Consider the following 14,755-nt stretch of genomic DNA (forward strand, 5'->3'; position numbering starts at 1 on the left):
TAATACATTATTTGCTTACCAAATTCTGTGGAAGTCTTTTTTATGCGCATTGGTCTTCTTCTGTCGCTGCCAGACCATCTTCCAATGCTTACAATGCCTTCGTAATCTTCAAGAACATCCTTCATTATTTTTTTCAAGGAACATATTTTGAATGTGTTGATAAAAGTTTCCAACCTTGGTATTCCATCATTGAACCTAACACTAACCGGTGAAGGCGTATTTTATTCTTTATTTTGAGTTTTAATGTACAGTTTAAAATAAACCTGAACAATTTTGTTTTTGTAATAAAATTGAATGTAGCTTTTATTAACATTGAAACAAATATTTTAAGACTGATGTAAACAGAAACAGAAATGAACTGATACTTAAAACAAATAGACGTGTTATTGCTATACATCCTTCACATTCTCATTCTTCAACTTTCACTAATCTATTTATTAACTTGAACTATCACAGACCAACTCGTGATTTCATCTCCAATGATTCATTTTAAGCAACAACAAAAAAAAAAGGCCTGCATATATGCTGCTTTAAGAAATGATTGGTTATATAGATCATGCATAACTTTAAACTAAAATTCAGTTGTCTGTAAATAATGCCTTTTATTACAGATGTTGAGACAGTGACAATTTTGCAAAATGGTGATTCAACATTTTTGAATATGATGTGATTTTTTGTTTTGTTTTTGGTGGCGTTCAAACTACTATATAAATATGTGTCCTTTCTATTCTAAAAAAAAATTAATTAAAATCTCTGCTTTAAATGTCTAATTTATAAAAGTCAGGATTTAATGATTTCATGTTTCTGTTTTCGCAATTATTTATTGATTTTACCTTTGTATGTTTACTAATAAGGTTTTAAGGTGCTTTTGTATCTATAATTAACACATTGAGTGATTAGACTGTTATTTTAGATTTTTAGATTTAACAGAAGTGGATTTGGCTCAACTTAAGACAGAATCAAAGGAATTAGCTATGTGATCTGTCTACTTTTTTCCCCTAAAGATCGAAAAACAAAAACATTTTTTAAAAAATGAATGGTTGAATGTATAACAAATTTAGTATTTTCAAAGTTGAAGTGCAAAAGCTGTTAGCTTTGTTCTTCTTTTGCGTTCTTAATAAAATATTGAAGCTTAAGAAAGCTAGTCCTATATCTGACATTAAAAACAATGTTACATTTACTTTAAAAAAATTATATAGGCTTATTACATACTGAAAATCTTACAGTACCGGTAAAGTTTAAAATCTCATAAAAGAAATGGATTTAGAATTTCACATTTAAATATTAACCGAAGTAGCATTTGACCTGGGTATCTATTTTATAGTAAAAGTAGATCTATGCTTGACATCCATGCCAGTGTGTTATTTTCTTGTCTGACCACTCAACATAGACTATTCGTACCGTGCAAGGAAAAAAAACAGGGTGGTCTTGTCATCATGGACTATACACTACAGTACACACACTACAGTACACAAGGCCTACATGGTATAAAAAATATAATTTTTAAAATCAGTCGGACACACAGTCTATTTACTTTGTATTAGGAGGATGAATAACTATTTTAGTGTAAAGGTAGATCTACGTACATTCTTGACTAACTAGACCAATGTGTTATTTTCTTGTCTGACTACTCCGACATACAACAAACTTTATTGCATAACATGCAAGGACAAAAACGTTGACATCATGGACTACACACGTACAGTACTCTAGGCCGTACATGTGTACGTCTATCTGACCAGCTTGTTAAATCCAGTCGAACTACTTTTTGGGAATCGATGGTATGAATTTTTTTTTCAATATTTAGTTATCCTAATGTTCTTATTTACTTAGACCTAAATTAAGATTTAGAGCTATATCTCAATAATTTGGTCTAAAAAAGACTATTATTTATTATACCCTTTGGCTTAATAATATAAGGTTTAAGCCGGTGATCTTTGTTTGTAAAATGTTTTACAAGTTTCGGATGTTCCTTCAGAGTTTAAGATAGTTTACTTCCTAGTCCACACCTCCCGCAGGACAACGAGGGATGGGAGCGGGCAGGGTTTGAACCCGAGACCATCGATACATCCGAACGACAGTCAAGCGCAAACCGCACGACCAGGCAGCCAGGCCCAACATATTTCTTTCTACAGGCCATTTTAATTTCCAATACTCGTGTCGCGGGCTATACCACCGAAAAGGTGCAAAAACGAAATTGAATTGACCTCAAACTATTTGATTAGAAACCTGTGGATCTAGTACTTACATTAATAAATTGGCATGTTTGAGGTTTATTTTAATATTTTTTACGCATCTGAAAATGTTTTCATGTCTCAGCTTAAAATGTTAGCAACATTGTAGATAGCTTTACCACCGACTCATTTTTTTTGTCTCTTTTTGGTAAATATTCCCATCAATCCTCCAATCCAGGGGTGGGTAACATTTTTCTATCGAAGGCCGCATTTTTAAAATATTTGGGAATGTAGGGCCGCATATATATATACTTACAACTTAGATAAATACGCTTGCTAACTGTGTATAGTGTCTTTTAATTTACATTTGTACTGTATTGTACATTTACATTTTATTTTTGTACACTTTCTATTGATGAATTATAAGATTTAGCAATTTCTGAAGCGAATTTTGGGAATATAGATTCTAAATTGTGTTATTTTTTTTTTACATTACAACATTTCACCACTAGCTTACTAATTGGTATCCTTGTGACTGCTGTCAAATTACAGTCAGTCTGCACATTTACATGTTCTTACACTTGTTTAATAAAAAAAAACAGACTGTTCACAGATGTTTGTGGACCCAAATAAAGTGAACGTTTAGCAGCAAAGTTATTTGAAATTGTGGAAATACAGCTTCTGGCGTCAATAAAACTCACGGAGGTTCTCTTTCAGGTCATTATTTACTTTGAAGTATGTCTGCTGGAGTTGAAATAGCTTCTGCACTACATGGTGAACTGAGGGTATTGAAAACTGTTTCCAAGTTCTTGACGTCTTAAAATATTTTGCTTTAAAATTCCACAGTCAAGAAATCCAAATAGGGCACGTACTTTTGAACCATTTCACTAGAAATATTTTCACCTTTCAGCAAAGGAAAATGACAAAATCTGTTTTCGCTTGCTTGACTGGAGAAATGGGAAAACTTTGAAAAAGTTTTAAATGCACACATATTTCATGCGCAAATCACCCATTGTCATATCTCCAATGAAAAACATGAAGTCTGTTTTCTACTCTTCATTTGAACTATTAGTAACAAAGTCACAATCTCCTTCAAGGGACGTAACGATTTTTTCCTTGTAATTCCATATCCTTCTCAATACCTTGCCCTTGCTAAGCCAACGGATACTACTGTGGTACCTAACATCGGAATGTTTTGTTTCCCAATCATCAAGTACTTCCTGATTAAGACTCCTAGTTCTGATAAGTTTGATTACTGAGTTAATTGGGTCAACAATATGTTTGTTAATCATATAACTTTCCCGTTTATAGCTTATGGTTGGGATATTGTTCTTTTATTTATTAAAAACCTGTTTTTATCAGTCAAAGTACGGGCTTACTTTAAACTTTTTAGACTGACATGTAGAGACAATGTTTCTTTAGCTTCTACATCATACGTGATGAACTGACATGTAGAGACAATGTTTCTTTAGCCTCTACATCATACGTGATGAACTGACATGTAGAGACAATGTTTCTTTAGCCTCTACATCATATGTGATGAATTGACATGTAGAGACAATGTTTCTTTAGCCTCTACATCATACGTGATGAACTGACATGTAGAGACAATGTTTCTTTAGCCTCTACATCATACGTGATGAACTGACATGTAGAGACAATGTTTCTTTAGCCTCTACATCATACGTGATGAACTGACATGTAGAGACAATGTTTCTTTAGCCTCTACATTATACGTGATGAAGTGACATGTAGAGACAATGTTTCTTTAGCCTCATTATTATACGTGATGAACTGACATCGAGAAAAAATTGTTTCTTTAGCTTCTACATCATACGTGATGAACTGACATGTAGAGACAATGTTTCTTTAGCCTCTAAATCATACGTGATGAACTGACATGTAGAGACAATGTTTCTTTAGCCTCTACATCATATGTGAAGAACTGACATGTAGAGACAATGTTTCTTTAGCCTCATTATTATACGTGATGAACTGACATGTAGAGACAATGTTTCTTTAGCCTCTACATCATACGTGTTGAACTGACATGTAGAGAAAATGTTTCTTTAGCCTCTACATCATACGTGATGAACTGACATGTAGAGACAATGTTTCTTTAGCCTCTACATCATATGTGATGAATTGACATGTAGAGACAATGTTTCTTTAGCCTCTACATCATACGTGATGAACTGACATGTAGAGACAATGTTTCTTTAGCCTCTACATCATACGTGATGAACTGACATGTAGAGACAATGTTTCTTTAGCCTCTACATCATACGTGATGAACTGACATGTAGAGACAATGTTTCTTTAGCCTCTACATTATACGTGATGAAGTGACATGTAGAGACAATGTTTCTTTAGCCTCATTATTATACGTGATGAACTGACATCGAGAAAAAATTGTTTCTTTAGCTTCTACATCATACGTGATGAACTGACATGTAGAGACAATGTTTCTTTAGCCTCTACATCATACGTGATGAACTGACATGTAGAGACAATGTATCTTTAGCTTCTAGATCATACGTGATGAACTGACATGTAGAGACAATGTTTCTTTAGCCTCTAAATCATACGTGATGAACTGACATGTAGAGACAATGATTCTTTAGCCTCTACATCATACATGATGAACTGACATGTAGAGACAATATTTCCTTAGCCTCTACTTTATACGTGATGAACTGACATGTAGAGACAATATTTCTTTAGCCTCTACATTATACGTGATGAACTGACATGTATAGACAATGTTTCTTTAGCTTCTACATCATACGTGATGAACTGACATGTAGAGCTAATGTTTATTTAGCCTCTACATCATACGTGATGAACTGACATGTAGAGACAATGATTCTTTAGCCTCTACATTATACGTGATGAACTGACATGTAGAGACAATGTTTCTTTAGCCTCTACATCATACGTGATGCACTGACATGTGGAGACAATGTTTCTTTTTACATTTTAAAAAATATATTAGCATTTTTTATAAGTACATGTAAGCACCCCTAATTTCTGTAAATGTCCGCGGGCCGCAAAAACCACTCCGGCGGGCCGCATGTGACCCGCCGGACGTAATTTGCCCACCCCTGCTCCAATCTCTAGACGTAGTTTAACAATTTTTTATTTGTTTCTCAAATCAAGAATGTCGACATATTTGTTTGATAATATCGTTTATATGTTGTTGTTTTTTTAAATAGTCACACTTGCTTTATAAAACAAATATGTTTGCTTTTTTTTTCATATTACACAAAATAGAAAAGATCTGTTCACTTTTTCTTGGAAGTTTCTACATTTAGAATCCCTTTTCATAAACATACAAAGGTCATGATACTAATCCATCAGAGAAAAAGTAAGGTCTCTGACGTAGGTAAACATAAATTTTTTTGAATTTTCTTTTTTGAAAGGGAAATTTTCTACACTTTGTGCTGATGTTTCGGCCGGCTGAATGGAACTACTTCGAGAGCCAGATCCGGCCTGCGGGCCGTATTTTGGGCATCACTGGTTTAAGCTATAAAATGGTGTACCTTATGTTCTTGCAGTTAATAAATTATTGTTTACCGCAAATGAATTGATTAAAATCACCAAATATCGACCTAACACATTTATCAGATTTCCCACTATAAATCAACAGAAATTTAACATCACCACGTGACTAAAAATTCTAAACAACCCCATTCCAAAAAATTGCAAAGCTTTGGCAAAAAAATGTTTAACATTTATAATGCTTTTGTGCCACGTTTTTTCGTCCCATATATGCAGACAGATTGTTCTAAAACATTTAGTTATATGTGAGACGCCATGCATAAAAGTTCTGATGGTATTTGATCAATTCCATGTGACTTTTCCAAATTTAAGTAATCTTAATACTTCCTCTACTTCTGACTCTATTATTGGAGTCTCGTCAAGGTATATGTTGTCCCCAGGGTTTAGTTGTATAGATTTTGTTTGGATTTGTCTCGAAGTGATACAGATCTTTGCAATATTTTGTCCACCTTCTTTATCCTATCTTATCTTATATAATACAGACGTTACTTCAAAAAAAAGATGATTACGTCCTACGCGTCATGCATTCAGTCATGCATATTAACCGATGATTTAAATTCTGCCAAGTCACTGGTTTTCCTGGCTAGCTCAGGCAACCCATTCCATACTCTAATAGCACTAAGGAAAAAATGAGTATTTGTACAAATTTGTCCTAGCATATGGGATGAGGAATGTGCCTTTATCTTTGTGTCTTACTGAGTATTTTATTATATTTTTGCGTCTTCTGTCCTGAAGGCTTTCTAAATTTAGTGATTTAACTAAAGGTGTTACTCTAGTCAAATGTGAATATTCGTTTGTTATGAGTCTCATTACTCTTTTTTGTGTCAGTTCCAGTTTCTTACTGTTTTCTTGAGTTGAGGGGTCCCAAACAGAGGATGCATATTCTATTATTGGCCTAACCAAGATTAAATAACATTTTAGTTTTATGTTCCTATTTGATTTATAGAAATTTCTTTTAATAAACCCGAATGCTTTGTTTGATTTTTTTTATAGTTTCATCAATATGGGGATTCCATGACAGTTTTTTATTTATTATAACACCTAAGTATTTTGCGTTTTTAGTTTGTGTTACTGGTAAGATATATAGAATTAATTTGTTTTAGCTTTCTTGTTACTCTTAATAACTGACATTTTTCTTTAGTCATAAGAGTTTCATCTTTGAGTTCAACTACTGTGGTTCTAATGTTTGTCTTGTGTTGATTAATACAATAAAAATTATGAAAATGATAAAAAAGACAATACCTACTTTAGATAGCTTATTGAGGTTTTTTTTTTTTTGCTCTTAATAACTAATGAATATTAGATTTAAGAGAAAATGTAAATTGTTTATCCCGCCCCCTAGTCAAGCGAATGTATAACTCTAAACATTATACTATGCTAATGATAACCCTTTAGATTTACACTTAGAATATGGTGCGAAAAAAATGTACTGAACATTGATATATTAATATATACGTTAAATTAGTCCCCTTCAGATATTGCAGAGAGGAAAGTTTGAAAGTAACAATAGATATATACAAATAAAATAAAACCTTTTATTTTTGGAGCGCTTTCCTAGCACAGGGGTTAATCTAATTGCATAAAGAGGCTGAGGAGGCTTTAGCCCTTCAATTCGAATTCAGGCCGTTCACTTTTTTTCTAAATGTTGTTTGGTGCTTAACGAACTAAAACAGAGAGAAAGGCCAACAGTACAAATGTACTCGATAATGAACGATGTCGATTAGCACAATTAATACTAATGAAGAAAACCGTCTAATATCATGAAGCTAAATCTATGCATCAATACAACCTGCCTACCTCTATAGCAACCAAAAGTACTGCTATGAAAATTGTATACTGTTTATGTTTACATGTACTCGTCCATAAGAATGTGTTCACGAAATGTGTGTTGTGTAGTCATTCAGTGTATTAAAGCCATGCTAAGCGGACATGGTTTTCGACTCTGTTTAATATTATTATGTTCATAACAATTTATTACACTGAATCAAAACTGTGAAGTTTTGGGAATTTCGAAATGGATAGGATATTTCAGCCATAGAAGTTCGACATCAACCGAGAAGTGGCAACACTGGCATGGAAAACTTTGTATCTGTAGTATTATATTATATCTAAACGAGACGGACAGACAGACCAACAGGCAAAACGTACAAAAGTATCCTTTTTATCCTGATGGAGAAACTAAACAAAAAAAACTGATTATATAAAACTTTATAATGCGATTTTAAATAAGATTACAAAGATAGTGTGTGATATAGAATTTGTGTTAACAAACAAACTCAGGTACGACCCCCATCAAATTCACTAATGAACCAGGAATATTCAAGCCATAGTTTTGTTTTGATTGTTGAAAGTAATACAATTTACAAATCATTGGACACTAAAATAATAATAGCAATAATAATAAAATATAATACATTTTTTTCTTTTCTTCTTCTTCTTCATCGTTCTCATTGTTATGTTGGAGTGTTCATATGACTAGACCAATACATGAGATGAACTGCGCAGTGGTTTCCAAATCAGGGAGCTCTCCATATAGTTTTCTTTCTATTGGGGTGATTTGGGGCCAATGTCTTATACGGGCCTCTTGGTAGAGAGAGCAGTTTTGGAGGACGTGGTCGGCATTTTCTGGTGATACTCCACATGGGCAGATTTCACTGGTTACAATTTTGAGCTTCCGGAACATGTGTTCTGTTGTGTCCGGTCCTGAGTCGAAAGATTAGACGTTGGTCTTGTCGGGATAGCTTATAGTAAGCATCATCTTTCTTGTGATTTGGATGGGAGCTCGTCCATTTCTCATTTATTTTATCTACAATTGATTTCTTCATTTCTTCTGGATAGAGTGCAGAGTTTACTTGTGAGTTTGTTCTCCCACTCTTGGCGAGTGTGTCAGCCTTCTCATTTCCTGCTAGTTGTATGTGAGCTGGTATCCATTGAATAACAGTTTTTTTGCTGTTGTTGTTGAGCTTTGTAAGTGCTGTTCTGAGGTTTTTAATATAAGGGGAATCAGAGTTTGTCAAGCTTTGGAGGGTTGTTTTTGTGTCTGTTAGAAAGACAATCTGACTGTGAGGGGAACTTGGTTGATTTGCTAGCATGGTAGCAGCTAGTGCTAGTGCTTCCCTTTCTGCTCTGTGACTGTCAGAGAGCTCTCCAGTTGCAAAGGATTTTTCTAGTTTTCCTCCATCTGGCCATTCGATAAGTATTCCAGCTCCTCCATTTGTGGTAACTTTATGGCTTCATTTCATTACATGAGTTAATAAATTTAAAATATATTTACTAATAATACATTGATACTTTTTCCATTGAGTACCAATGAGCGAATCTATGAATGAAGCTTGAGTTATTAATGAAGAAGTCAGTGTATTTAAAAAAAAAACACGTTTTTTTTAAGTGGTGTTTTTTTTAATCTACTTGCATAGATAATTTTTTTAACTAAATTGTTCACTTTTGGAAAAGAAATGAGTAGCCTTTGTATCAGAGCTTTGAATGATCTAAAATATCTTGATTTTCGATCTTCATTTTCTCCTCTAGTTTCTGAAATCTAAACGGATTTCCTTCTTTTCCCCTTTCGGGGGCGCTAAACGTATTTTTTAAAATTTAGTAGCTAGTATACTAGAAAAACACAGTTAACTAATATGTAATTTTTTTTTTTAACATTTCTTGTACATTTTATAAATATATTTGACTAAGTGATATATCTACTTAAAATAAAACAAAATAAATAAATAAATACATATTTTTGTTAATATATATTAAACAATCTTCTTTACATTTATGTTTTATTTTAGAGTTGGTGTATGTTTGTGAAAAAATCGCTTGCATAATTAATTTTATGAGCTAAATGGTAAGATTTTAGAAAAAAAAAGGCAACGTTGCACCAAAACTTTGCAAGCCACAACGCATGGTGAAATATGATTTTTAAAAATTTTTCTTCTAGTTTTTGAGATCTGAGTGTGACAGACGAATAGATGGACATTTTACACAAACCTACTAGCGGCTTTTCCCCTAAAAAATACCAGTTTAGAAAAAACAATCGCTAGAATGTTAGCTTAAAACATAACATTTAGTCTGTTTACTCAATTCACCTTTGAAAAAGTAAAAATACCTCAAGGATTCATCTTTTAAAGAACAAATGGCCTGGGAGTTTATACAATTTTCTGCCTCTCTGCTTAGGGAAGCTTTTAAATAGAAAAACGAAAAAGAAGGCTGTAACGCTTGCTGTTATTGTTTACTTAATATCATCTCCTTGCTTCTTGCTTCCTGCCTTAATCTTAACATATACAAACTATCTAACTTCAAGGTGAGAGTTACATAATACACATTGCTATCTTAATGCATATTCTTCCATTTATAAGGAATTAGCATCGTCCAGCGGTTACGCCCATGGATCTGTTCCCAGGTTATATGTGATTCACTAAGTCAAGCACCACTAACTTTTTTTTCTTACTTATAACAATAATAATAAAATGTTCAAGAGTAAACTCTCCCCTATAAATTCCATTGGACAGCAATTCTATTACGTTGAATTGGACAGGGCGTAGAATCGTTTATCACTTATCTCTCTCACCCCAACTTTCAGCCTTAACAAATAGTCTTATTCAGTTCATTGGACTTTTCTTCTGCCTTTTATTTTTTATTTAAAATAGTTGATAGGCTCTATGGTATGTTTAGGCCTAAAAATCGTTATGCTAAAAAATAGTCCAGACCATTTTATTTTGGCATTTAAAATGAACTAACCCTAACTTTAACCCGAATTTTAAGAAATCTAGATATAGAGATGTAGAGTCTGAACGAAATAGACATAAAGCAAATCTGGATCTTTCATCTAGACTACTGATCTAAAATATTTTCTTTTAAAACTTATGAATTTAAAAGTAGGTAGATAGATCCAGCTGTGAACTACATATTTTACCACATCCAGGGCAAGCATAACCATTGTCCGCAGGAGGTCGATTTAGATTTTCTTTTCGCCGTCTGCGTTTGTCCTCGGTAGCGGATTTTCTTTCATATATATATTATTGGTACTTTCATTATATAGCCATCCAGAGCAAGTTCTATACTGTTAATTTAGAACTCTTATGATCTTAACTAGATATAGATCTATTTCTAGATCTAGAATCTAAATGTAATATAAGTTAAATCTACTTTAAAAATTTAAGTAAAGTGTCACGGAGCGAAAGCATGCAATCATTTTGAATAAAAAATTATTAACTTTTTTATTGGTTGAATGTTTGCATCGTAAAAATTATTTAAGAGATTCATTCTTAGTTTCAGGGACTTAAATGACGACAGTCAATGTTTTTTAAATTTAATTGTATTGTACATATTGTTTATGGCTCTTCCGCGGTGTTGAATGTAATCGATGCAATGATCATGAGGTAACCTTCAACCAAATCAGGAACACCGGCGAAATGCCAAACAATCAATATAAGTAGTCGACGATAGTATCAAACAATCATAAATACTTTAATAATTAAGATGGGATCCATCCAATGTTTTTCAGTAAAGCCGTATATCTATTATTGGTTATTTCAACTGCTCCAAACAAAGCGTCTTGTTTGTAGCGTCACTTAGAGCGTTCTTGTTTTTTAAAGATCTGTCACGTCACTTGTCACTAAGTAAAACTTTCCCCTTATTTCCGAAACAAATACTAATTCTAATCATGTCATAACACTACATAAAGTCTGTATATTATTAAAGTGATTTCTAGTACCGAATAAAAGCTTTGTATTTATATTAGAAGGATCTCAGTTTTAAATTCATATTTTAAATATGTATCTATGCCATCACGATATTGTTTGAGTGTTCAGTAATTGTTTAGCAGAAAAGAACTGTACGAGATTAAACATCAATATGCTTTGTCTGATCAATGCAGTCTCATCGTAATAAATCAACATATCATTACAATAAGTTTCAAAATCATCGTTGTCATCTTACACTTAAAAATATTATTACACAAAGGCTAGAAAATCTATAAAAAAATTGTTTAAGCAATTCTAAATTTAATAAGCAGCTCAGTTATTGGTACACAACATTTTTTTTTTATAAATTCAATTTATAGCCAAATTAAAATTTATTACACTTTTTACTTGAAAAAAATATAAAACTCAATTTAGAGTTTTTACCGTGTACCCAACGCGCTAGTAGTTTGCTTTTTGGTGTTGCGGGAATATAGGGTCCAGGACTCTGATGCATATAGGAGTGACGGGAGGACTACAGCACTGTAGACTTTCAGTTTTGTGGATATGCTGAGTCCTCTCCGTTGCCACACTTGTTCTTGAAATTTACCAAAGCAGCACTGCACGAGCAATACTGAAGTCAACCTTATCATCTAGGTTTGCGTTTGCTGTTATGGTGCTTACCAGATAGACAACCTTTATAAAGTTTGCTAATTTCTGACCATCTATGAGAATGTCTGGCTCTGTGACAGATTTATTTGGAGGATGTTGGTGCAGCACTTCTGTCTTTTTACATTATGGTGAGGCCATGTTTCACGCCATTTGAGACAGAAAAAAAACTTGGAGTAGTCTCCGTTGTCTTGGACTCTTGCTTGCATGTCATCAAGGAATTAGCGCACAAATGTTATGAATTGATCTGGGATCTAGATATGATTTGCCAAAGGCCTTTACGACTGATATTATCAAAAGCTTTAGTCAAATCTATGAATGCAGTATAGAGATTTGAATTTTGCTATCTACATTTTACTTGGAGTTGGCAGACTGCAAAGATCATGTCAACCGTGCCTCTACCCTGCTTGAATCCACATTGACTCTCCGGTAGTAGGCCAGTTTCTAGGTGGTGTTGTAGTCTATTTAATATCACCCCCCTAGCCAGAATCTCGTCAGCAATGCATAGGATGGATATGCTACGATGGTTATCGCATAACTGCCTTTTTCCCTTTCTCTTGTAGAGGTGAATAATGGAGGAGTCTTTTAACTCTTGTGGTAGTTTCTTTTATTCCCACATTATCTGGTAGATTTCTGTTAGTTTAGCTGTCAGCTCTGAACTGCCAAGTGAGTATATTTCAGCAGGGATGGAGTCTAGTCCCGGTGCCTTACCAGTTGAGAAGTTGGATATTGCAGTCTTCATTTCAATGAGGCGGGGAGGGTCAGCAAGGGAATGATTTATTAGGACTTGTTCCAGAACAATGGCTTAGGTGCTAATGCTTGATGGACAGTTAAGAACAGTAGTGAAGTGTTCAACCCAGCGAACACGTATATCCTCCTTGTCTGTAATAATTTTTTTTTTTTACATCGGCACTGAATATGAGGGGAGCAATTTTGTTGAGGACCATAAAAAGATTTGATTAAATTGAAAAACATTTTTGCATTTTTACTGTCAGCATAAGACTGGATTTCTTCTGCTTTTTTGTTATACCATGACTACTTCATGAGTCTCAGGTTCCGCTGGACCTCTCTTTTGGCATTAGTGTAGCTTTCCCTGCTTTGAGGGCAAGGTGGATTACACAGAAATGCCTTAAAGCAATGTTTATTGTGTGTTAAAAGCTGTTTAATTTGCACACTGTTTTTTTCAAACCAGTCTTGGTGCTTGCGTTTTGGCTGACCGAGGACGCTGCTAGCCAAAAAGTACACAGAATCCCTTAGTTTATTCCAGCTGTTTTCCACATGTGCATGGTTTTAATTTCACTGTCTAGTTTGCTAATGAGATCTTGCTTGATATCTGGGTTAGGGAGCTTACCAACATCTATGCGCTTTGCATGCTTGCATTCTTGGGGACGTCTAGGTGGTTTGATGCATATTTTTAGCTTGAATAGGATTAAGTGATAATCAGTCTAACAGTCAGCGCCGCATAATGCTTTGGTGACTTTGACGTCTTGTCTATCAGACTGTCTGACAATGATGAAGTCTATTTGATGCCAGTGCTTGGACTTGGGATGCATCCATGATGTCTTTTTTCTGTGAAGTAGCTGGAAAAGGGTATTTGTTATTGTCAGCTTGTGGGCTGTTCAATTTCTAGTAACAATGTACCATTGCTATTGACCAATTTCGTGTCTGCCCAGAACATTACTCCAGGTTTTCCAGTCAGAGCCTACACTGGCATTGAAGTCTCCCAGTATTATTAGTTTGTCTGTTTTGGACGTTTTGATAATTGCAGAGTTCAGGTCCGAGTAGAAGTTTTCCTTAATGTTGTCTTTGTTGGACATAGTTGGGGCAAAGGCACTTGTCACAGTGTTTTGAGTGTGTGAGAGTTATTAATTAGTTTCATAGGTGTTAACAAGGCTCACCGATAGACTTGAAAGAGACCAGACAAAGGTTAGGGCAATGTCAGTTAGATAATTGTTTTGTAGAGAGACTAATATGTGGGTCGGGACAGACACAGACAATTATTAATGTTAGTTTAGGCGTGGGCTAGATACTCAGCCTATATAGAGAGACGTTTGGGGCAGACTGGGACACAGCGCCATTTGGTGTCTACAGGGGCGTGTGTCGTGTGCCAGAGATGCTGTAGCATGTAGGAAGTAGTTCTAAAGGACCAGGGTAAGAAAATGATTTGTATTAGTTATTGTATTAGAAGTTAGTTGATCAAGAATAAATAGAATTGGCGCGTTAGCTAGCTGTTAGCATTATCCTGGTTATTTCTTTATTTAGAGTTACAGACTTGGTGACAGTCTGAGTTGGTGACAGTCTTTGAGTCAGTGACAGAAGGTAGAAGCTAGAAAATGAACGACAGACGATAGTCTACACAAATGAAAGAGAGACAACATAAGTTGAACTCATGTAGCCTTGTGATGTTGGATCCAGAAGCGTGCATTGAGTAGGAAACTGGTTGGTCTGGCTGAGCATGAGTGAAAGACTATTTCTCTTGTTGTTTTATGCTATTCATTCTGCATGTATTTCTATTGTAGTATTTTATTATTAAGCAGTCATAGACTATTTAATTAATCAATCACTTATTACATTTAGTACTTGATTTTAAAGAGGCCATTGATGCCTTAAATAGAATATTAAATATTAGTTTTAATTAGAAGTTGACTTCACGAGTTTTATATATATGTTGTCATT

General features: G+C 34.2%; 1 protein-coding gene across 2 annotated transcripts in view; it reads left to right on the plus strand.

Moving 5' to 3' along the window:
- Positions 1-14,755, plus strand: part of LOC106074390 (uncharacterized) — a 98,100-nt gene that overhangs the window by 49,476 nt on the left and 33,869 nt on the right. The gene's annotated exons all lie outside the window — the stretch shown is intronic.

This window comes from Biomphalaria glabrata, chromosome 8 (assembly GCF_947242115.1).
Source record: "Biomphalaria glabrata chromosome 8, xgBioGlab47.1, whole genome shotgun sequence".
NCBI classification, from domain to species: domain Eukaryota; kingdom Metazoa; phylum Mollusca; class Gastropoda; family Planorbidae; genus Biomphalaria; species Biomphalaria glabrata.